This window comes from Alligator mississippiensis, chromosome 1 (genome assembly GCF_030867095.1).
Source record: "Alligator mississippiensis isolate rAllMis1 chromosome 1, rAllMis1, whole genome shotgun sequence".
NCBI lineage: Eukaryota > Metazoa > Chordata > Crocodylia > Alligatoridae > Alligator > Alligator mississippiensis.
In genome coordinates, this window is record NC_081824.1 from 181,694,122 (window position 1) to 181,716,793 (window position 22,672).

Genomic DNA, 22,672 nt, shown 5'->3' on the forward strand with positions numbered 1-22,672 from the left:
TCAGTTTTGGACCTGTCTGATACTTCTTCAGCTCAAACCATCATCTTAAGTCAATGGAGTTAGGGCTGAGTAAGGTCCAAGTAACAAGGAAAGGTGAAATGCTAACATTTCCCTTTGTGGGAGGGGGTACAAGGCCCCAAAAGGGAGCTTCCAGAGGCCTTGTGACATAGGCAGAAGGATTTCAGCAGGCTTCAGAGAGTGTGGCTAGGGACAGAAATTCAAAACCCCTGAGCCTGAATTGATTCAATCTTTGCAGGTTACTCTAACCTGCAAAGCTTGAACCAATTTGGAGGTGGATAGACATTCCCTTTTCATTCCAGAAATCCAGGCACATGCCTGCAGTGGCTCAGGCTAGAAGCTGGGGGGCACTAGAGCAGCCCTCCCTTCCCTTCCACACTGCTGAGCTGAGGGTTAACATGACCAGGGCCCGGCAGGACGCTCTGATTAGGAAGGGGCTCCCTCCTCAGCAACTCAGCAGGGAGTTGATAACATAGTGTTTATCACCCCTAACTCAGTGTTTATCAGCCCATCAACAAAACAAAAGATTCTCTTATTAGTTCAAGCTCTTAAACTTAACTTTTTCTAAGGAAGAAATGGAGGGAATGTCTATCCACCTCCAAATTGGTTCAAGCTTTGCAGGTTAGAGTAACCTGCAAAGATTGAATCAATTCAGGCTCAGGCTTTTTGAATTTCTGTCCCTAGCCACACTCTCTGAAGCCTGCTGAAATCCTTCTGCCTATGGCACAAGGCCTCTGGAAGCTCCCTTTTGGGGCCTTGTACCCCCTCCCACAAAGGGAAATGTTAGCATTTCACCTTTCCTTGTTACTTGGACCTTACTCAGCCCTAACTCCATTTGTAAGGAGTGACCTAGAAACCTCTACTCAAAGACGAAGCAGAAGAGAATGCTATGTGAAGAATGCCCATCTGCAATGATAAGGAGACAGTCCTAGATAAAGGGGGCTTGAAAACAAAAGAAGAAACAGAGTACTGGGTTAAAGGGCTCATTAAAATACTAAAAGTCACACCCCTAGGTGGGGAAGAAGTATGCTAATGAAACACATATGTATGTAAATGAGATACATGGCTAAAACACAGGTATAGAGACATGCTCAGTAAAGAACTTCTTGCATCACTCACTTATAACCAATCATTAAACAAGCACGCTTGTGAAGGCATTGAAAACTCCTGTATAAAAGATGCTTAGAAATAGTGATCTGGCGTGCTTGTTACATGAATTATTCTGCTTACACCTTTTATTGCTAGCAAGAAACTTTCTTTGTACTTTCACCCCTGATATCTTTATTGGCCTTTGCATACCGGGCACGATCCCAGACTTGAGCTGGGGCACAACACATTGACTTAAGATGATGGTTTGAGCTGAAGAAGTATCAGACAGGTCCAAACCATTCAGACCAGCTACCTGTTGATTAGCTCTACAAACCCCTAAGCCAACACTGTCCTGTCTGCCTTTGTCCCCTCTAGCACATCATAGGCTGTAGCCAGCATGTGGTATACTAGGTAATGCTGAGAGGTTTCTGTGTAAGGCAGAGGGGAGGGGGAATCCTTGCTTGAGCAGGAAGTGTGGTGGGGGAGGTAGGGCAGGAGGAAGCCAGGCAGATGCTCTGTACCTGCACTCTCTGCTGGAGCTGCAGCCAGGGTACAGAGGGGAGGGGCCAGCCCTGCTGGGGTGGAGCGGAGAGCAGTGCCCCACCCAGCAAGGCATCTGGGATGCTGGAGGATTCTGACTTAACTTAAACCAGCAAGGGATCTGGGACAAACATTGCATAAACTGGTTTCACCCAAATCAGTTAAGTCTGATACTACATTCAACCAGGTTTATCTCAAACTGGTTTCAGTCATTTTCAAACTGGTTTATGTGCACTGAACATCTGTTGTGTTACAGGTTTAAACCAGTTTCTGATCACTTAAACCAGTTTATATGTAATGTCTGTCCCTAGCCCATGAGCCCTTTTGCCTCCAAACTCAAACCATTGCAACACTGCAGATTTCTGGCAGCTTGTATCCACTGTAGCTGTGCTGCCAGTGACTTCTCACCCTAGCGTACCTATGACGGGATTGCTTAGTATGAAGATTCTTTAGTGTAAAGAGGCAGAAGGCAAATTCTAAGTCCTTTGTGAAGTCCAAGAGCTAGCTTTGCTAAAATAGCTTTCTTTCCTATCTTTTGCATGGGGAGGGGAAGATCCATGTGTGCATGAAACCTGGTACTATAAATAAGGCCTCTTGACCTGTCCTTCTATGCAACTGAATGTTAGGAAGAAAAACGCCTTTATATTGAAACTTAAAGGGTCAAATCTTATTCCACCTATTAGGCATCTAAGTCAACTTAGGTTTCTGAGTGCAATTCTATTCTACCCTATTCAAGTCCTGAAAATCCATTAATGCATTTACTTTTGTAACATGCTGGTATTTTACCCTTAAGATTGAGTCACAAAAAGGTGCAAGGAGGAGGACCCACACACCTTTTGTATTATTTGCTTTTCAGGGATTTGAGTCTTGTGTAATAGACTCACACCTCGGAGCCTAACTCCACTTAGGTGTCTAATGGGTGGGATTGAATCTGGCCGTAGCACTAACTTTTTCAGTCTTTTTTCCCTGCTGGTTATCTGTGACATACTCTGTGGGCTCTCTCCTGGACACCACAAGTTGGGATCCAATTGGATGTAGTTTTAATGGAACCTAGACTGGGATATGATGGATCAAAATGCCTGCCATGTACCATGTTTCAGCAGCTGAAATTAAACTCTGATTAATACTATTCACAATGGGTAATAAGTGACTGAACTGACTTTGATCACCAGTAGTTCCTCTGTATGTGCCAGAAGTCAAAGGAATAGATGACAAGAAGGAAGAGAGAGGGCAAACTATTTAAGTGCTGCACATGACATACTCATGCCTATTACTGACTACAGTTCTTTTCTGTTTCACACCCTCAGGCAGCATAAAACCAATAGGCGTGACATCTGGGGAGATAATGCTGATCATTACAATTTCACTAAATAAGTTATTTTAAATTAATTATATTGCATCCAAGTAAGATTAGCTCCCATTGACTCTTTCACTGCTCTCATTATGTGGAGGTTGAAAATATTAGTCCTATGGAAAATCTTGCATGTTCCTGCAGAGCAACTGATGTGATGTGCAACATCCATCAGAGTTAGGGAGTCTTTGCCTATAGTATTGCAGTTTCACACTGCAGTATGTGCCACCTACTAACCAGTGGGCACAGAGCACTTAAAGCACTTACATGTCTCTTGTTAGGCTGAAATCCAGTTAATGATGCCTATTAATTTAGAAGTATGAAAGATGATGTCATGGCAGTGTGATCCTAATATAGGTCTCAGGTTTGCTACATAGTTGGTGTGCATGCTCAGAAGCAGCATATGCAGTCTTTGCAAGAAGCCCAGATCATTTCGTATCACGTTGAAGCAAACCCTTCAGGCTGGTGATTAGAGGATTTGACAGATTCCCTTAAGAGGTCTGCTATATGGCTACAAGGCTGCAGCTGGAAGTGGTTTAGAGGTCAGGAAATGGAGCTGGGGGAAGGAAAGCTTGAAAGACTCTAAACTGGCCTCTACCAGAACTTGTCAGGAATTTTTTGACAACATATTTTTCCATTGGTACCTATAGATGTGTTGAAAGCAAAACTCTTCCTAGGAAAAAGCTGTTTTGAAAAATTGTTGGAAAAACAGACTTTAAAAGATTCATAGACATTAGGGCTGGAAGGGACCTCATAAGATCATCGGGTCCAGCCCCCTGCCTAAGGGGCAGGAAGTCAGCTAGGGCCAAAGGATCCCAGCAAGATAAGCATCCAAATGTTTCTCAAAAGTGTCCAGAGTAGGTGCTTTCACCACCTCTGGGGGGAGTCTATTCCAGGCCTTGGGGGCTCAGACAGTAAAGAGTTTTTTCCTTATGTCCAGCCTGAAACAGTCTTCTAGGTGTTTGTGACCATTGGGCCTTGTTTTGACAACCAAGTCACCACAGAGCCTACACTTTTCCAGGCTGAAGAGTCCCATGGCTCTCAGCCTCTCTTCATAAGGCCTGTTCTCTTGCTCTCTTATCATGCACGTGGCTCTCTTCTGGACTCTTTCAAGTTTCTCCACATCCTTTCTGAATTGTGGAGCCCAGAACTGGATGCAGTACTCCAGCTGCGGCCTCACCAAGGCCAAGTACAGTGGGAGGCTGACTTCCCGGGTCTTGTTTGAGATGCATTGGTAGATGCAAGCCAGAATTTTGTTCTCTTTGCTGGCTGTGGTATTGCATTGGTGGCTCGTGTTCATCTTGTGGTCAATCATGATCCCCAAGTCTCTTTTGGTCATGATGCTAACGAGTGTAGCACTGCCAAGCCTATAAGTGTGATGAGGATTTTTTTCCCAAGGTGGAGCACATTGCATTTCTCCGTATTGCATGCCATCAGGTTTTTATCTGCCCACCTTGCGAACCTATCGAGGTTGGCCTGGATCACCAGCCTATCTTCAAATGTGGACACTCTTCCCCATAGTTTGGTGTCATCAGTGAACTTAGCAAATCCGCTTCTGATGCCAGAGTCCAGATCATTTATAAAGACATTAAAGAGTACAGGTCCAAGAACGGAGTCTTGGGGGACACCACTGGTCACTGAGTGCCATGATGATTCAGTTCCATCAACTACCACTTTCTGAGTCTGACCTCAGAGCCAGCTCCCCAGCCATTGGACTATAGGGTAGTCAAGGCCACAGTTCCTCAATTTCTCCATGAGGACATCATGGGACACCAGGTCAAAGGCTTTTTTAAAGTCAAAATATATGATATCAACCTCTTCTCCTTTGTCCAGGTGATGCATCACCTGGTCATAGAAGGAAATGATATTGGTCAGGCAAGACCTGCCCGCAACAAACCTGTGCTGGCTATCCCTCAGAATGTTGCCTTCTGTTAGCCTATCGATAATGGTTCCTTTGATAATTTTTTCCAAGATCTTTCCAGGGATTGAAGTCAAACTGATTGGCCTGTAGTTTCCTGGATCTTTCTTCCTCCCTTTCTTGAAGATAGGCACCCCATTGGCCCTCTTCCAATCTTCAGGTACTTTGCCTGAGTGCCACGAATTCTCGAATATCCTTGCCAGTGGCCACACTATGACGTCTGACAGTTCCTTTAGCACTCTTGGGTGCAATCTCCATTTTGTTATTTGAAAATTTAATTGTTATTAACAAAGATCAAACCTTGAACTAAACTTGTCAGCATTCTAAATATTCTAAGTAGACATGATTCTGCCTCAGGGAAGGGCGTCAGTCTAGATGAGCTCCTGAGGTCAAGTCCAAGCCTAAGCATTTCTGTTATTCTGGGATGTATACTGACCTGATCCACATTGTTTTGGAAACTTCCAGTTCCTGAAAAAAAATGAGATTTCACTTTTTTATCTTGCTTCAGAATTAGGAAAATGTTCAAAACAGTGAAACATCTTATGGGATGACCAAACTTTGCTACCCCTAGTTTTGATCCCCTCAGCTTCAAAAGAGCACTGTGCTGCAAATAGCAGGCTAAGTCTAAACCAACCACTGTCATTCTGTGTTTGTTCGGTCCCTTCATGCGGTCATGAGGGCATCGGTTTGTAGGAACAGAGGTGTCCTTACTCTGCTAGGTGCTAGGAGCAGACCATCAGACTCTGCAGTCTAGGGATAGTGCAAATGCATTGAAGCCTTGCATAGTTTTCACCTTTTCTTCTCTTGTCCTTGCATCCAGAAAGGGAACAAGGATGGAGAAGAGTTATTTAGAATTGAGTTTCAGGGGGACACAAATAGTCCTAGCCTGGCTGTCCAACACTGTGATATCCTTGTTGTTATACTGCATCAGCAAACAGTGATAGCAAGTCGAGGTAATATGGCATTAGAACACCTTGCTGCAATTATGTGGCATCTCTCTGTAAGCCCATTCAGCGATGTAAAGGCCCTGTAGCACTTCAAAGCTGCATGCTACTGCTCTGAACAATGGTGTCAATCTGCTGAGCACAGGCAAATTTTAAAGGATGCTTTCAGATTGGTTTTTCTCCCTGTGGCAATATGGAGCAAGTGCTGCTTTGCTGGCTCTGGTTAAAGGAAGTGTGCGCAGCTTTTCTCCACTGGAGAAGCTGTAGCGCTTCAAACACTGCAGAGGTAAACACCTTGAAGTGTTTGAACTCTCTGTCTCCTCTCCACTTAAGCTGTTGCAGAATAAACTTGCATTTCCCTTTAGAGTTTTCTCCTAGGGAATCTGCTATGCCTGACTGAGCTACACTTACTTCACAACTCATTTTTTTCTCCTTTCTCTCTTTCTGTGGGGAGGTGGCATTGAGAAAGTGTTAACCTGAACCAGGGGAAGGAAAGAAAATCAGTGATATAAATCACAAAAACTCTAACCCATTTGTAACTGGGCTTTTTCCAGCAGCCAGTGAGATTTACCTAAGGCAAGAGACAAAGTGGGGAAGCCATCTTGACAAAGGCTATGACAACTAGGCTAGGGATTGACATTCAAAAAGCCTGAATTGATTCAATCTTTGCAGGTTAGTCTAACTTGCCTAGGTTGAACCGGTTTGCAACTGAACAGACATTCCCTCTGGACTGAGGAAATGCAGGCACATGCCTGCTGTGGTTCAGGCTAGAAGCCAGGGGGAGCTAGAGCAACCCTCCCATCCCTTCTTTAGTACTGAGCCCTGGCAGGATGCTCTGGTTAGGGAGGGCTTTAAACCTCCACCCTGACCAACACTGTCCCAGGCTTTTCCCCACACGCTGTTCAAGGGGCAGGAGTGTTGCCAGCCCACAGCCCCTGGCTAGCATTATGAGGCAAAGGGGGGGGGGGGTGTGCAGTGCACACATTTGTTGATGATACTGAGCTTTTCAATCTCCATTTCCCTGCTTCTTTATGCTGTCTGCAAATCTGACAGGCGAGGGAGCCAGCAGGGGGCTGATAACACAGAGTTTATCAGCCCATCAACAGAACAAGAGCCTCTCTGTTTAGTTCAAACTCTTCTTAAATAGCTTTTTCCAAGGAAGGAACCTAGGGACATTACCAGCTGACCTGTTGAATAGCTCCAAAAAGCCCTAAGTGGACATTCTTCTGTCTGTCTGTCCCAGTGAAATTGGAGACACACATACAGAGACACTAGCATTAGCTTGCATACCACATACCTAGGGTCCATGGGGCTGGGGTCTGTGCTGTGGGAGATGGGAGGAAGGGATGGGGGGGGACTCCTGCTTAAGCAGTGATCAGCAAGTGGGGGGTGGGGCAGGGGGAAGTCAGGCAGACCCTTCTATGCCTGCAGTCTCTGCTGGAGCTCTGGCTAGAGAGCAGAGGGAGGGGTCAGCCCTGCTCTGGAGCAGAGCCCCACCCAGGACTGCAAAGCATCTCGGATGCTGGGGGACTCTGGTTTAACTTGAACCAGGAGGGGGTATGGAACAGACATTGCATAAACCAGTTTGACCCAAATCCATTAAGTCTGATACTACATTCAACCGGGTTTATCTTAAACCAGTTTCAGCCATTTTGAAACTGGTTTATGTGCACTGAACTTATGTTCTGTTACAGGTTTAAACCAGTTTCTGATCACTTAAACTGGTTTATGTATAATGTCTGTCCCTAGCCCTAGGGATGGGCTCCAAACCCTGGGTACCAGTACTTTGGAGCCTAGACCCAATCTTTGTGTTTGGGTCTGTTCTCTTAATAACAGAGCAAAAATCTCTGGCTTTTTTCTCCCAGGAGAGGAAAAGTTCTAGATTGGATTGAAATTTTGCAGCTTGGGTCAGTCTCCCGACCAATTCTACACCATTTGTTCCTTTGCAGAGCTTAAAGTGGGTTGCTTCCTACAGTGGGGTTACTATTATGGAAGCTGAAATGATTTTGTGCAGGAGGAGGTGACACTAAACCAGAAAGACCTGAAGCTGTCACTGCTACAGAAGTGGGCCTCTGATATTTCTGAGAGGGGCTGATGGCAGTGGGAATGCTGCACTTGTGTACAACATTTGATAGTGTAATTTGTGGAATATAAAATGGGAGAAAATTACTCTTTTTACATCATAACACGAACTGTGCCTGACCAGCTCCTGCAGTAAAGTCTAAGGGCATTAGAGAAGACAGTTCAGTTCAAGCCACAGAAGCAATGTAAACACACTGAAGGAAAGGATAACCTTTTGGTTAAGGCTCTAGACTAAGGGTTTCTATGCATGTGCTCTGGGGTGGAGTGGGGAGGCACCTTAATTAGAGCAGCTTTAATTAAAGTGCCTGCAGCATCACATGTATTCAGTGTCCTGTGCTCCAAAATAGCAGCAGGGGCACTTTAACTAAGGCTCATTTGATGAGCTTTAGTTCAAGTGCCCCCACAGCTTTTTTGCAGGGGTTTTGGTTGTAGCCATGTTGATTTAAGGCAGTAGTCATCAGCCAGTTGATTGCGATCAACTGGGCGATTCTGGAAGCTCTGATGGTTCATCTCAGTCTGGGGGGGTGAGTGTGTGCACGTAGGCACGCATCAGTTAGATTTTCAAGTGTTCTTTGGAAGAGAGGGAAGGAGATTAGTAAATATTAATTGGGGAACAGTTCCAGATGTGCAGGGCAGTATGAATAAAGGCAGGAAGTCAGGAAGTCAAGCATGGATGAAGCAGATGATAATTAGCTGCTCTTTACCTGAAAAGTGCTGTAGATCTTAACAAGTTTTAGTAGTGAGTAGCTACTAGGGCTGTGCAAAGCTTTGGTCTCTGATTCAATTTGGCAGAGATTCGGCCTGATTCGATGGCCAAATCTCTGAATCCAACTGAATCAGAGGACCTTTTAATCTCTCCAAATTGAATCAGAACCCTCCAAACTGATTTGAAGAGATTTGGAAAGATTTGGAGATTCAGACGTAGACACAGCTTTAAATGTTTTTTCTGCATACCTCTAGGTAGCACGGGCTCATGAATGCTGTGGTGCTGGGGCGCATGGAGCGTCCCACAGGAGCGCAGGGGGTTCCCCAGCATGCTCAACAGCAGACCTGGAAGTGACCAGAAGCACATCCTGGTCTATCGGGGAGTGCGTAGGGGGGCCCCCCTGTCCTCCCTCCCAGCTCAGTGACTGGTGTTTCCTGGGTCTGGGGGGCCACCCGGGGTTCCCCTGCAACCGGGGAGGTGGGGGGGGCAGCGCACTTCCCAGAGGACCCGGAAGTGCTTCTGGTCCACTTCTGGGTTCACTACCAAGCACATGGAGGGCCCCACCAAATTTCCATGGGATGCTCCATGCGCCCCAGCACTGCAGCATCCACGAGCCATGCCTGCTATCTCAAGGTATGTAGAAAAAACATTTAAAGCTGTGTCTATGTCTGAATCACTGATTTTTTTGAATCAGCATCGAATCTTCAGGTTCAGATTTGGCCAAATTGAATTGGGGACAGTGATCCGAATTAACAGATTGAATCACTGTCCTTGATTCGGGCCAAATCCAAATCCAAATTGAATAGGGCCCACTTTACAGCTACCATCCTCCCTTTTTACACATGGGGGAATTGACACAAAGAATGGTGAGGTGGCTCGTTCAAGGTTTCACAGTAAGTCTGTGCCAGGGTCAGGACTAGGCAGTAGAGAAATAGACCCATACTCCAAATACCAGCATACTGGCTGAAAGGGCCAGAACAGCATAAATGGGAGGTAAAAAGTCCCAGTTGTGGCCACTGGAACTTTATGGATCTCTCATAAACTCCAACAGCAGGACTATATGGTGGGTGAGGCAGGGGATAGGAAAGATGCGTCAAGGACAGTCTCGTAGAATGAAGTGATGGGATGATTCTGGGAAGTCCCGCTGCCCGCAGACACCCAGAGATTGCCATGTCAGATTTAATAAAGTACCACAAGCTGTGTGCCTGAGAGATGTCTTAAACCCCGGAGCAGTGCTGATCTGGGAAGTACAATAACAGCACAGAGCCCCAGCAGCAAGTTGTGTGCTATGCCTTTAAGGGGAAAAGCACAGAAGCACACACTGAATCCCATTTGTGAGTTCCAGCCAGCAAGCCTGCCGCCTTCAGGCCTAATGGTGGGAGCATTCTTGCTTGCTTTGTGGGACTGGGCAAAATTTTGAAAATATTCCCTTTTGGGTCCTATTTCTCACTCGGACTGAAAAACTGACGTTTGTAAAATGTGCTGTGATTCTTAAGTGAGGCGTGCTAGAGAAGCACAAGGAGTTAGCCTTGTCTCTGAAAGGAAATTATTATCTTTAAATGCTAATTATGGTTATGAAAATGGAAAATGCTCTTCTATTAGTTATGTAGAAATGGAGAATAAATAAGAAGGGGTGCAAAGGATCATAGCAAAGTAGTCAGCGTCCTCACAAAAACAAAAATTCCTTGATTAGCTGCATTTCCTTCCAAAAAGACCTTTTCTTTGGGGGAAAAGAAAAACAACTTGGTGCTCTGTCAACACACTGCTAGCAAAACAAACACGAGGCTGGTGAAACCCGAAAGGAATTGGATTTCTTCAGGCTATGCAAATAGCAGCAACATGATTTCTTTGAAGGTGTGAGAAACAGAAGAGTCACTGTACAGATGGGAGAATAAGAGGAGGCATAGATTGAGAGCGTTAGACGTGGATGTGGTGTCTCTGCATGGAGAACGTCTTGATTAGTTTAGAATGTGGTCTGGAAAGGGTGGGAAGTCAAGTGCAGGATATGAAGATGAAAGAGAGATGCTGAGTATTAGAGTGGGGGTGTATATGTATGTATTTGGAGCTGGCTTGCAAGGGAATGGAATGCTGAAGTGGAGAATACCATCTGGTCCGTTCTTGTTTTTGTTGAAGCAATAAAAACACTTTTGGGCTCATATGTTATAGGTCAGGACAACTGTGAGAGATGAAAATTACAATGTGACAGTGACCCAGAAGTGATAAGAGCAAAGGAACTGGAGAAGCTTGGGCTTGATGCTGGGTGGCTTTGGAGATTCCACCCCATGTTGTCAGTCGACATGCCTTAGAAAAAGAAAAGGCAGGTGAATGAATTCCAGCTGATTTCCTACTGGAAGGAAAAGGCATACATGTTTGATATTTTGTGAAGCTACATCTGTTCTTTGCACTGAAGAATGCAGAGATATTTGCCTTCTCAGCCAATAAGGGCTGAATACTGGGAGTCATTTTTTAGATGCTAAAGATAAATATGGGGCAGCTAGCATCTTTATGACCCATGTACCCCAGCAGGACCCACCCAGAATAAAGAGACTTTGACTCTTTGCAGGGGGGGCACTGATTAGCATGCTCAACAACATTTCACAGACCAAAAACATTTGGTCAGCAAGACTGAGGTCGTGGTTAAGCCTAGTCAGTCTACTAAGCATTTTCCCCTTTCTGGCAAGCTTCTAAGAGGGAAATGCAGACTATGCCCCTTACCAATGGTTCCTGAGGTACTACCCTGCATATTGCTATAGAACAACAACAAATCCTAAATGTGCATGAACACAGTGAATAACATGACTTCCAAAGTTGCTGGCTGCCTCCTAGCTCAGAATGGTATTAAAAAAGTTCAGCTACTGGCAGTGCCATAGCCAGGGGGAGGGGGGCGGTGAGTAGGGTGACCGCCCTGGGTGTCGAAGCGAAGGGGTGCCAACAGGCGCTGCTCACCAGCTGGGGCAGGGTGCAGGACTGAGTTGCAAGCAGATCATTTGAGGGGGGCATGGGGATGGGGGAAGGGCAGCTCCTGCCACTTTGTGCACTCCCAGACAAGCATGGGGGGGCATACGCCCCCCGGATCTGTGCACGGGATGAGGGCTGCCATTGTGGGCTTTGCCTCAGGTGCCAAACTTAGTGGCTACGGCACTGGCTACTGGCCTAAACAGGGGGAATGTAACTGGGTTGATGTGTGACTTGCATGCGTTACAGAATATGAGTTACATGCCACATTTTCCCCAGGTCTTGAACATGTTCTGCAGAATGGTGTTGAAGAGGGGTTTCTCCCTTCAGTTGGGTAGCACTCAGAGTGGCAGTGTTCAGGGGAAACTGATGCTGACAATCATTGCTGTTTTCTTGGTGTTGTCCTGATGGCTTAAGAGGGGGAGCTGTGCAGCCTGAGCTTCTGAAGGATATACATGGAGATGGTTAAGAGAAAGGGGGACCCTTTATGCCACAGCATAGGTAATATGTATTTCCACATAAGGCAACCTAAGCTGATTGCTCACCTAGTAGTGTTTTTATCACAGTTAAGTCTAGAGGAGGTGCCTATTTTTAATAGCTGTTGACTTCATTATTTTTCTTCTGTTATGATTTGTTTCTGCTTGAGGCAACGGGGACTGACTATACTGTTGGATAATCATTATTATGGTATAGAATAAGGTTGGAGAGGGACTTTCAAGGCACTGTGCTTTCCTCAAAGCCCTTGAAGTTAGGCAGCCCTTTAGGTAGGCTAAGAGAATTCTGGAGGAGGATTTAGCTGGATTCTCAGATATTTAGGTCAACATCACACATCAACCCAATTCAGGCAGTTTGTGGGGAGGGTGGGGGGCAGTTCAGGACAAAAGATGGAGAAACCTTGGGGGTTGTTGCAATTTGTGCTCTAGTTAACTTGGCCCTCAGGTCCTTCTGCATGGGGTATAGAGACACTGTGGCCACTGCTCAGATAGCTCTCTGCTGGTCCCCAGCATATCCTTGAAGCTTGAAATGCCTCTTGCACTGGGTGCCCCTGTATGCACTGATTTCACCAGAGTATCTAGGTTGATGCTTTGTGGCTGCTGCAAGGGGACTGCAGAGCAATTGTAAATGGGGCCCAGAGATTTTTAATTTAACACTTGGCATCTGTTTGTTCCACGAGGGGGAAAAAGATAACAGTTGTAACATTGCTCCAGTCCCTTCTCATTCACCTCCTCTCTAAACTGAATGGTATCCATGCTTTTTCTTTCTTCTTCCATATGAAATTCTTCACATGCCTCTGATAATCATTCTAGGATGAGCTGAAACTACACTAACACAGAGAGATGGGTCTGAGTCATGCTGTTTGGCTGGGGAATCTGCATTCAGATCCCAATGGTCTTGTGAGGAATCTAAAGCTATAGTACCGTACAAAAGCTTATTCTCTAGATTAGCGCCTGTAGAATGGAGGCCTAGAATGGAAAGTAAGTGCAACCATATAATCATACTGTACTGGGACAGGTGCTCTTAATCTAAAGAAATGTGACCTTAGTTCTTGTTTAGCAAAAGCTACCCTGTGTGCATGTACCAGGGGGTGCACCACTACATGGAACAGCTTCTGCTGTCTGCACTTGTTCCTAAGGAGATTGGTATCCTTGTTAGGGACTCTGTCAATTCAGGAAGCTTCATGCATCAGACTGATTATGACAGCTGCAAGCCAAACAACGCACAGTTGGAAGTGGCTGGTTATTTTAATGGCTTAGTACAAAGGTTTGTTTTCAACCTCTGAGGGTTCATGAGCTTTTCTAAAAGCAGTGACTGGATTTTTATCTCCTTGTAATATGGAGAGGCAGTTGTGGCAAGATTAGGGCAGGCTTGTATTCCTAAACCTCAGAGGAGTTTTCTCTGAGAGCATTATTCATGGGAGAACCGTTGGTTGCTCTGAGGAGAGAAATGTAATGAATAAATGGCAGTTAAATTGTAGAGCAGAAAAGGGAAAAGAGAAAGTGTAAGGAATAACAATCAGAAAGCAAATTCCTTTAAGAAAATAGCCACATTAGTGCCTATAGTACAGCATAATGTTTAAGGTCATAGTAACTGTCCTGTTTTCAAACAATGTCATTGCCAGTGTTAATAATAAGAGGAGGTAAAATAAAATAAATCCTGACCCACTGAGTTAATTTCAGACTTAACTGAAGCAGTTTTCATTCCACTGATGTCAGAGCCCCACTTAGCTACACCAAATCTATGCTTATCCCGTTATTTCTAGGGGTGAACCTTCTCTGCCACAGAACTCTGCTGTGACCTTAGGTGAGTCACTCTCTATACCATGCCAACTTATCCCTGGCACCATGCTTTAGACCTGGGATTCCCGTTTCCTCAAAAGCAGAAGCTTGGGGCACCCCACAGTATCTTTACTGCCTAATTTCCAGGGTTGCGGTGCTCAGAGAGAGACTGGGTAGGCAGGGCTTATTGCCTCAATGATGAGAAGGCTGTCTGCCACTGCAATGCAGGCATAGCCCTAGTCTCTATGTGTCTCAGTTCCACATCTATATAGCTGAGATAATAGATGCTTCATACCTTAAAGAAGTGTTGTGAGGAGTAATGCATTGATGATTATGAGGCAGCATTATGACAATAAAGCTTATGGCAATTAGAGGTGTTCATAGACATGCTCCGGAAGGCGAGGTGGGGTGGAGGTGCTTTAATTAGTGCAGCTCCAAGAGCTGCGCTAATTAAAATGCCCACAGTGACTCATGTATCAGCATCTCCGAGATGAAAAATGGTGGCGAGGTGCTTTGAACTAAAGCTTGTTGAACAAGCTTTAGTTTAAAGCACCCCACCGCCATTTTCAGTGCAGAGATGGTGATGCACATGATGCTGGAGTCTGCTGGAGTGTGGAAATTACTATGCTCAGCAGACTTGATTAATCCAGTCTGCTCCAGAGCGCTGTAATTACAGTGCACTGGAGCCACCTCCCTGCACATCTATAGGAGCCCTAGATGCGTATCTAATACTGTATATAGATGTGGTAGACCAGGGGTGTTAAATTCAACTCCTGCCCCAGGTTGGATTGGACCATAGGGCTCCTTGTAGGCTGGATCCAACCCAGGCCATGAGGTGGCTCTGATGGCAGCAGTGGTGGCAGCTCCAGCTCCTGCCTGATATGCATCACAGCACCGGAGGTAGTGGCTCCAGTTCCATCTCCCACCACATGAAATGGGCCCCGTGCCAGAGCTGGAGCTGCTTCTGCCAATATGTGTTTCATAGAATCATAGAAAATTAAATTGGAAGGGACCTCAGGAGGTCATCTAGTGCTATCTGGGTCTTAAAAATCTCCAAGGGTGGAGATTCCACCACTTCTCTGGGTAACCTGTTCCAGTGCTTTACTACTCTCCTAGTGAGAAAGTTTTTCCTAATATTTAACCTAAACTTCCCTTGCTGCCACTTGAGACTGTTGTTCCTTGTTCTGTCATCTGCCACCACTGAGAACAGTCTATCTCCATCCTCTTTGAAACCACCCTTCAAGTAGTTGAAGGCTGCTATTAAATCCCCCCTCAATCTTCTCTTCTCTAGACTAAATAAGACCAGTTTCCTCAGCCTCCCCTCCCAAGTCATGTTGCCCTAGCCCTTGAACCATTTTCATTGTCCTTTGCTGGACTCCCTCCAATTTGTCCACGTCCTTTTTGGTAGTGGGGGGGTTCAAAACTGGATGCAGTACACCAGATGTGGCCTCACCAGTGCTAAATAGAGGGGTAAAATTACTTCCCTCGATCTGCTCGCAAAGCTGCTACTAATGCAGTCCAGTATGCCGATATCTTTCTTGGCAACAAGGGCTCACTGTTGACTCATATTCAGCTTATTATCCACTGTACCCCCTAGGTCCTTTTCTGCAATGCTGCTGCTTACCCAGTCGGTCCCAAGCCTGTAGTAGTGCATGGGATTTTTCTGTCCTGAGTGCCAGATCGTGCACTTGTCCTTGTTGAACCTCATGAGATTTCTTTTGGTCCAGTCCTCCAATTTGTCAGAGTCTCTCTGAATCCTAGTCCTACCCTTCAGTATATCTACTATTCCTCTGAGCTTGGTGACTTCTGCAAACTTGCTGAGGGTGCACTCCATCCCATCTTCCAGGTCACTGATGAAGACGCTGAACAAAACCGGCTCCAGGACCAACCCCTCGGGCACTCCACTTGATACCAGCTGCCAGCTGCATGTTGAGCCATTGGTTACTACCCTCTGAGCCTGACAATCCAGCCAGCTTTCTATCCACTTTACAGTCCATTTATCCAACCCGTACTTCCTCAGCTTGCTTGCAAGAATGCTGTGGGATATGGTATCAAAAGCCTTGCTCAAGTCAAGATATATTACATCCACTGTTTTCCCCGCATCCACAAAGCCAGTTATTTCATCACAGAAGGCAATCAGGTTGGTCAGGCATGACTTGCCCTTGGTGTGTCCATGCTGACTATCCCTAATCACCTTCTTCCCCTCCAAGTGCTTAGAAATGGATTCTTTGAGGACCTGCTCCATGATTTTTCCAGAGACTGAGGTGGCTGACTGATCTGTAGTTCCCCAGAATATCCTTCTTCCCTTTCTTAAAGATGGAGACTATATTTGCCCTTCTCCAATCATCTGGGACTTTTCCCAATCACCACAAGTTTTCAAAGATAATGGCCAGCGGCTCTGCAGTTAAATCAGTTAGCTCCCGCAGCTCCCTCGGGTGCATTGTGTCTGGCCCCATGGACTTGTACACGTCCAGGTTTTCTAAATAGTTCCAAACCTTTTCTTTCACCACTGTTGGCTGCTCACCTCCTTCCCAAACTGTGCTGTGAGGTGCAGTAGTCTGGGAGCTGACCTTACCTGTGAAGACTGAAGTATAAAAAGGCATTGAATAATAAAGGCTTTTTCTGCATCATCTGTCACTAGGTTGCCTCCCTCCATTCAGCAAGAGACCCACACCTTCCCTGAGCTTCCTTTTGTTTCTGACTTACTTGTAGGAACCTTTCTTGTTACCCTTCATGTCCCTTGCTAGGTGCAACACCAGTTGCACTTTGGCCTTCCTGATTTCATGCCTGCATGCCTGAGGAATACTGTTATACTCCTTCATTGTCATTTGTCCAAATTTTCACTTCTTGTAAGGTTTCTTTTTGTGTTTTAGCTCATTGAAGAGTTCCATACTAAGCCAAGCTGGTCTTCTGCCAATTCATACTGGGACAGTAGCTCCAGCTCTGGCACAGAGCTCACATCTGTGCCAGCTTTAGCTTCAGAATGGGACACAGAACGTGGGTCATGGGGCACACAGCAACAGCAGCAGTGGGCCCAGTGGCTGAGAGAATCATATTGGTGATGGGCAAAATGTCTGGCAGGCAACTGGGGGGTGTCAGCTGTTGCTTACTCTCAAGCTGCCATTTACTCTGTCCACTGGGGCCACTCTTCCCACATCTCAAGTATTGGTGACACTTCGGTAGCTCGGTGGGCCTATTGCAGCAGTGCCACGAGCTGAATTCAGCCTGCAGGCTGCGTGTTTGACACCCCTGTGATAGACATACCCTTTCAGATTTTTCTGTGAAATCTTATTGAGCATTGTAGTAGTGAGAGCTAGGAACTGAATGGTCCTTTCATTTCCCCTCAGCAAGCTGAATCCATTCTTTCTTGTTTTGCCCAGTAATAACTTTATGATTTTGCTCACTCTTCCAGTAAAAGGAGCTAAATGGTAGCATACAGGGAAAAGTCCACTTTTAGGGCATTTATAGACGTGCTCTGGAAAGTGATGGGGGTGGAAGGGCTTTAATTAGTGACCCACATTCATTTTAAAAGTGTCTGAGTGTCACATGTATCAGCATCCCCGTGATGAAAAATGGTGGTGGGACGCTTTGAACTAAAGCTTATCAAACAAGTTTTAGTTTAATACATGTGATATTTGGGCACTTATTTTAATACATGTGATGCTCAGGCAATTTTAGTGAGTGCGGCTCGCTTATTAAAGTGCCCCCCCAGCATGTTTATAAATGCCCTAAAAGTAGACTTTTCCCTGTATCCTACCATTTCGCTCCTTTTGCTGAAGCAGGCAGCAAAATCATGAAGTTATTACTGGGCAAAGCAAGGAAGAATGGATTCAGTCTGCTGAGGGGAACGAAAGGACCATTCACTTCCTAGCTTTCATTATTACAATGCTCCATAAGATTTCACAGACAAATCTGAAAGGGTATGTCTATCACAGGGGTGTCAAACACAGCCTGCAGGCTGGATTCATCCCATGGCGTTGTTGCAGTAGGCCCACCAAGCTACTGGCGCGTTAATTTCCATGTTCCAGCAAACTCGATTAATCAAGCCTGCTCCGATACGTTGGATTTACAGCACATTCCTCGTTGCATGTTTATAGAAGCCCTAACTCACCAGTGCATGTGATTTCAGTGGTATACTAGGTCAGTATAACCTCAAAATCATCAAGTCTGGGATCAGGGTCTTTCAAAGAGTTAATCTTCATGTCCGTCCTTTCATTTTCCTTAACCATTTAATTAATTAATTTCTTAGCCAATATACTGAACAATTAGCCTAAATTTAGAAATTAGGCTTCTGTTAATATGAAGCACTTAGCAAGATTCATGATGTAATCTTTAGTTCCATTAAACACAGATCTGTCATAGATAGATGATGACTGCATAGAAACATCAGGAATTGCAGGCCTGACCCAGGCAAGACACTTGGTTACAATCAAGCACTGGTATGTATAGGAGTCAGTAACATTATACTATTGCAAAAAAGCTTATGGCATACTTGTATTAACAGGAGTGTCATAGGCAAGTCACAGGAATTGATTCTTCCACCTTATTCAGTATTGGTGAGACTGCTGCTGACGAACTGTGTCCAGTTTTGGTCCTCACATGTGGACAAACTGGAAAGAGGCCAGCGGAGGACAACAAAAGTGATTAGAGATCTTTTCACAAAAGGCTCCTAGAGTACAGAGGGCTGCCTGCCAATTGAAGCTCCTTTTATCCAAGCTCAAGTTAAGTTCATGTTGTTAAGAAATGTCACTCTGCATGTACCTGCTGCTTCTCCTTTCTTGTTTAGACTAATGAGGACAGAGTTTGCATGTCTTGTTAAACACTTGCTGTCATGTTCACATTTGCATTCGTAGAGATGATTAAAGAAAATGAGGCCAAGCACAAAATGTTATGCTACAAGTTTCTGACCTGAGTAGGAACTTTGGATCTGACACTGATGTGGTTAGGCAGGTCCATGGTTACATAACTGCTAGAAAAGTTAGTCCTGAGTAGCAAAAGGGTACGCTATTTTTTACTGCAGTGGTTCAATCCATCACTGATTGCACTGGGGCTGCATTTCTGCAGACAAGACAAGGATTTGATTTACAGTATTAAACAGAATGACTCAACTAAATAAGCTTTGTTGGTCCCTGTAGATATAACTTAAAAAGAAAACTAAGAAAAGAAACAGAACAAAAATTCCAAGAACAGAACTAGGTTCTTATACCCCAAGAAACATGATAAAGCTTCAGACTTGAAGTGAAGCACCTGTAGGAAGCAGCAGGTCTTATTTAACTGTTGTGGTAGGTTTGGAGTGTTGTTGTAGCCATGATGGCCCAAGGAATATGCGAGAAGCAAGGGGTATTTTTGGTAATATTTTCTACTGGACCAGCTACGCAGTTGGGAGATATATTAGACAAACTTTTGGGCACAAAGTGCCCTTCTTCAGGTTATTTAACTGCTGAGTGGTTCTGATGGGATTGATCTAGTGCTGTATCACTCCATCCTTGCCTCCAGAACTTATAATCAAATCTATAGATATGGCAAAATGAAAGGCTGAACAATAATTATGAGAAGACTGAGAATTAGTGGGCTTGTTTTGCATAGACCATCCCCTGAATAGTTGTTTAAATTAGAGCTTAGTGGGCACCTATACACATGCAGAGATGCAGCTCTGACTCACTGTAATTACAACACATCAGAGCAGACTCAATCAGACTCCAGCCAGTCATGTGGAGTTGCTCTAATTGGAGTCCCCCTCCCCTCGGTCTCCTGACTCCCAGAGCATGTCTACAAACTCCCAATGTGTATAAAATGCCAGCATCCTAATTTATTGACATGGCACACCCAAATGTATTGATATAAATGAAATCCCAAGTCCAAGTCAATGGGGAGTTGGACTCCAAGACTTTGCGGAAAGGGTTTGAAAGGGATTGGTAGACAAGAAATGGGTGACTACCCCAGGCATGGGGGCAGAGACAAATGTAGGAATGAATGTGTCGCACTGAACATAAGAGAAGATTAGTGCAAGGAGCAAGCAGCAAGGTGGATGCCTCTTGGGGAGAGAAAGGGATGGGTGGGTGGGAAAGAAATACAACAGAGATGAGGGAGTGACTACATTCATATAGACTATTTGAAAGGAAGCATGAGAATCTGAATTTTATAACATAAGAAATGAAGAAGTCAAAGAAGGAATTCCAATGATTCAGCATTGGGGCTAGAGCAGTGGGAGAGGTAGAGGGTGTTAGCAACAGCCTTTGACTAGTGTAGAGGTGTGGAGAGCAGGAGAGGGGAGGACAAAGACAAGGTAGTTCAGTCTCTGTAAGTTATGCTCTGCCAAATGGGTATTTTTTTCTTCATTTTAGAGGGTGTGGTAAAACTACATGGTCCTAACTCAGAGGGGCTTTCATTGAAAATACCAAATGCTAAATATCTTTGTGAAGTGAATCCACTGAACAGCCTCCTACTTCTAGATTTATTAGAGTTTATAGAAATAGTGTTGACCTTGAGGGAGAGTATAATAACCAGGCAAGATACAAAGAACCTCTGAATCTCCAGAGTGGGCCAGTATAATAGTAATAAAGGAAATGGGCTCACATGCAATTTGCAACCAAAGTTTGAACAACCCCAAATGTTTGTTCCTTGGATCTGGGGTTCTGGACAGGCCAATTATAAAGAAATATTATATCTATCAACTTCGGATCTAGCTCATGCAGAGGATCACCTCAAGGCCTATGCAAGTTCTACTTAATCTCTATTGTCAGTCAGGGTTTAAACTGGGAATTAAACATGGTCCATATATATATTGTGCTGATATGTGAACAGGGTGCATTTTATCCTATAACCATTATGCAATAATGTCACATGTATGGCTGTTTTTGGCCTGGCTTTAGTTTATTACTCAGTAGTCCCCGTGTGATGTATCAATTCTTTCTAGCACTTTAAAGTGACATTTCAAGACCTTCAGAGTGATATATCTTGTTTCACACAGTAATGCCTGAAACCATTAGCTGTGGATTTTACTTTCTTCTCCCTCATGTAAAGAACATTGTAAACAGTTGGGTGATCCTATAAAAATAAACCCAGGGCACTGCAGTTCTCTTGGTCACAAGCTTAGAGCACTTTCTGCTGTTATGTTTACCTACTCCATTCTTGTGAAGAATGGCGTTTGCACTCAGTGATGGAAAGTTCAAGCATCTTGAGGTTTGAATCCTGTCAGTTTTCATAGACCGTCTGCTTACAAGAAATAGCCCTGTTAGATATGAGCACAAGAAGCTATAATCCAATCTACAGATGATACTATTTGAGGTTGCATTTTGGGCTTGCTTGCCTTGAGAGAGTTCTAAACATTTATAGAAATGTTATGTAAGTTATTGATTGTGCTGTGTAATCAGTTTGGGTTGCATGAAACACTTCACTTACTGTTTAATATATGGGCCAAATTCTCTGTTGCAATTGTACAAAACAATGGGCTTCATTGTTACAGCTAAAGGCTATAATGCTGTATAAAACCAATGCTGTTTTATAAAAGAGTAAACATATAGCTTTGGAGCTGCTTCCAAGTCCCACCCATCTGCCATTTTTTTTTAATGGACACCTTTCTTGGGGTGGAGGGGAGGATGAGTGGGTTTGGGGAACAGCTACAGCCCAATATTGAGAGAGGGAGGTATGGCTTGGGAGGGACAATTAAAGGGCAGATTCCCCTGAGTGTGATGCAAGGGAGCTGGAGTGTGTAGGACTGGGAGGGAATTTGTGTGCATTTGGGAGGATTTTTGTTTTCTATGCAGGTATGGAATATGGGTTGGGAAGTGAGGTTGGTAGGGTAGGAGGAACTTCTTGGTGAGAGGTGGAGGAGCAATGAGCTGTTGCTTGCTTTTGAATGCTAGAGGTCGAGAAATGTTGTTTGTTAGATCTTGTTTTAGTAGTTTATTCTGTTTCTATATAGCTTTTTTTGTCTTTTATTGTAAGCTGCCTTGAGCCTTTTTTGGGAAGGGCGGCATACATATAGGATAACTAAATACATTTCCACTTACTATTTAGGACCTAGTCGTGCAGTTTTGACTCAGCCAAGGCTCACAGTGACGTCTCAGGGGACGTTGTCAAAGGAAGGATAGCTGAGCTGAGCCCTACACTGACAATCAGTAGAAAATCCTTCCCTCTATTATAGCTTCATGTTAACAAAGCTGAGATAGAAGGCAAAACAAAAAGAAGCCCCTCCCCCCCCGACTCATTGTAACGTGGCTGCGGTAAAACAATGAATTTCTTTTCACAGTAATTACATTCAACATTGCTGTATTTTCTCGCACATAATCCACATCTTTCCTTCTAAACCCAGCTGAGGAAAACTGAGGTGCCAGGAAAAGAGATTCCCAGGGTCTGGAAATTTGCCAGGGATGAGTTGGGGGAGGTGGCTGCCATGGCCATTAGTGCTGCCACCACTCGAGCCCCCTGTCAGCAAGTTCCCAGGACCATGGAGAGAGTTCTCCCCAACCACGCACTGGATTTCGCTTGTGCATGGGGCTGATATGTGGCTGGACTTTGCACGCTGGGTCCAACCCAGCACATGGCCTCAGACCTGACATGACAGTCTGACCCCTCACACTGGCTCAAAGCCATGTACTGGCTCTGGGGCCTTGTGCTGTTCTGACCTGAACTTGGTGCACTGTCCTGGGTTCAGCATGCAGCTCCAGAGGCAGTGCATGCGGTTGGACCTGACATGTGGCTTTTGAGCCAGAAGACAGTCCCAGACTCCCTGCATAGTCCCAAGCTTGGTGCATAGCCCTGCAGGCAATGCATGGGGTCAGATCTGGCATG